We start from the raw sequence: 2,981 nt of genomic DNA, 5'->3' as shown, positions 1-2,981 counted from the left end.
AACCTCACTTTGGTCTGACTGACCCTCTCCCTAGTAATCCGGAGGAAAATTACCCCCCTTTCTTGTGATCCGTGCGCACGAGGTGACAGAGGGGACCCTAGGCGCGTATGTACCCGACCTCCTGGAGCCCTCGCTGGGATCAGGGAGGCAAATGGACCCTCATTGAGACTTCCAGGCAAGCTCGGTCATCTGGTCGCCCCATAAGAAAGCATTGTGCGCGACCAGATGGCCAAAGGGACGTGCGCGACCAGATGGCCGAAGGGGGCTTGCGCGACCAGATGGCCGAGGGGACAGGCGCGACCAGATGGCCGAGGGGAAAAGGGAAGGGGAAGCCTCCCCGGGCCCTCCGGAACCCGCCCCGGGCACCATGCCGCGGGGCAGGACCCCGGACGGAGCCCGGGGCGGGGAGGCCGCCCTCCCCGGGGCCCCCAGGGGCCAATGAACCCAGACAGGCCTGGGGAGGCTCCCCGGACACAACGGAACCCCGTCCCGGGCCTTTGGCAGTGCCGCAGGCCGGGGGGCGGGGCCCGGGGCCGGAGACCCCGACCCGGGGCCCGGCCGGGCCCCTGGACCCAGCCGGGGCTCCCAGGCCCGCAGGCGCAGGGGAAGCCTCCCCGGACCATCCGGACCCCTTGTCCCGGGCACCCTGCCACGCGGCAGTCCCCGGGACAGGACCGGGGCAGCATCCGGGCCCGTCCAGATGCCGGCTGAGGACCGAGAGGGGTCCCAGAGCACCCTTTCCCTAGTAATCCGGCTCGGTGGGCTCTCTGCTTCCCGGGGGCTGGGGGACAGCGGCTGGGACTCGGGGAGGACCGACGGAGCTCTCGGGCTCGGGCGCCCCGGGGGTAGGACTGCCCGGGACCCGTGGAGCCCGTCCCTGGGCACTTTTCCACGCCGCGGGCCGGAGGAGTGAAGCCTGGGAGGATGTTGCCCGGACGTAGCCCATCTGGTCCCCGGCAAAGAACCGCCAGCCCTGGAGGGGTCTTCCGGCATACCCTGCCCATACTAATCCGGAGGAAGGCTACCCCCCTTTCTTGTAACCCGCGTGCTCCGAGTGACGGAGGGGACCCTAGGCCCGGACGCGCCCGGCCTCCTGGAGCCCTGGCTGGGATCCGGGAGGCGAATGGACCCTCATCAGGACTTACAGGCCGGCCCGGCCATCTGGTCGCCCCATTGGAAAGCATTGCGCGCGACCAGATGGCCGAGGAGAGAGGTGCAACCAGATGGACGGGACTGAAAGGACTCCCATCTGTCCAACCCCGAGCCTTCGCGCTAGGGTTCCTGCCTGCCCACGCAGGGCTCCGTGGCTGCAGGGCTCAGGGGCTGCAGGGCTCCGGGGCTGCAGGTCTCCGGGCCTGCAGGGCTCCGGTCCTGCAGGGCTCCAGGGCTCCGGGCTGAAGGGCTGCAGGGCTTTGGGGCTGCAGGCCTCGGGGGACGCCCGGGGGACCCATGGAGCCCGTCCTGGGCACTTTGCCTCGCCGCGGGCTGGAGGAGGAAACACCCGACGCCCCGGGGAAGTGTCGTCCGGGCTTGGCCCATCTGGTCCCCGCCTGAGAACCGCAATCACCAGGAGGGGTGTCCCGGCATACCCTGCCCCTACTAATCCAGAGGAAGGCTACCCACCTTTCTTGTAACCCTCGCGCTCCGAGTGACGGAGGGGACCCTAGGCGCGGACGCGCCCGGCCTCCTGGAGCCCTGGCTGGGATCCGGGAGGCGAATGGACCCTCATCGGGACTTCCAGGCCGGCCCGGCCATCTGGTCGCCCCATTGGAAAGCATTGCGCGCGACCAGATGGCCGAGGGGAGAGGTGCAACCAGATGGACGGGACTGAAAGGACTCCCATCTGTCCAACCCCGAGCCTTCGCGCTAGGGTTCCTGCCTGCCCACGCAGGGCTCCGTGGCTGCAGGGCTCAGGGGCTGCAGGGCTCCAGGGCTGCAGGGCTCCGGGCCTGCAGGGCTCCGGGCCTGCAGGGCTCCAGGGCTCCGGGCTGAAGGGCTGCAGGGCTTTGGGGCTGCAGGCCTCGGGGGACGCCCGGGGGACCCATGGAGCCCGTCCTGGGCACTTTGCCTCGCCGCGGGCTGGAGGAGGAAGCACCCGACGCCCCGGGGAAGTGTCGTCCGGGTTTGGCCCATCTGGTCCCCGCCTGAGAACCGCAATTCCCAGGAGGGGTGACCCGGCATACCCTGCCCCTACTAATCCGGAGGAAGGCTACCCACCTTTCTTGTAACCCTCGCGCTCCGAGTGACGGAGGGGACCCTAGGCACGGACGCGCCCGGCCTCCTGGAGCCCTGGCTGGGATCCGCGAGGCGAATGGACCCTCATCGGGACTTCCAGGCTGGCCCGGCCATCTGGTCACCCCATTGGAAAGCATTGCGCGCGACCAGATGGCCGAGGGGAGAGGTGCAACCAGATGGACGGGACTGAAAGGACTCCCATCTGTCCAACCCCGAGCCTTCGCGCTAGGGTTCCCGCCTGCCCACGCAGGGCTCCGTGGCTGCAGGGCTCCGTGGCTGCAGGGCTCCGGGGCTGCAGGGCTCCAGGGCTACAGGGCTCCGGGCCTGCAGGGCTCCGGGCCTGCAGGGCTCCGGGGCTGCAGGGCTCCGGGCCTGCAGGGCTCCGGGCCTGCAGGGCTGCAGGGCTCCGGGCTCAAGGGCTCAAGGGCTGCAGTGCTTTGGGGCTGCAGGCCTCGGTGGACGCCCGGGGGACCCATGGAGCCCGTCCTGGGCACTTTGCCTCGCCGCGGGCTGGAGGAGGGAGCACCGGACGCCCCGGGGAAGTGTCGTCCGGGCTTGGCCCATCTGGTCCCCGCCTGAGAACCGCCATCCCCGGGAGGGGTGTCCCGGCATACCCTGCCCCTACTAATCCGGAGGAAGGCTACCCACCTTTCTTGTAACCCTCGCGCTCCGAGTGACAGAGGGGATCCTAGGCGCGGGTGCGCCCGACCTCCTGGAGCCCTGACTGGGATCCGGGAGTCAAATGA

Source organism: Triturus cristatus, chromosome 9 (genome assembly GCF_964204655.1).
Source record: "Triturus cristatus chromosome 9, aTriCri1.1, whole genome shotgun sequence".
NCBI classification, from domain to species: domain Eukaryota; kingdom Metazoa; phylum Chordata; class Amphibia; order Caudata; family Salamandridae; genus Triturus; species Triturus cristatus.
The sequence above is the reverse complement of the archived record's forward strand: the minus strand, read 5'-3'. Positions refer to the sequence as shown.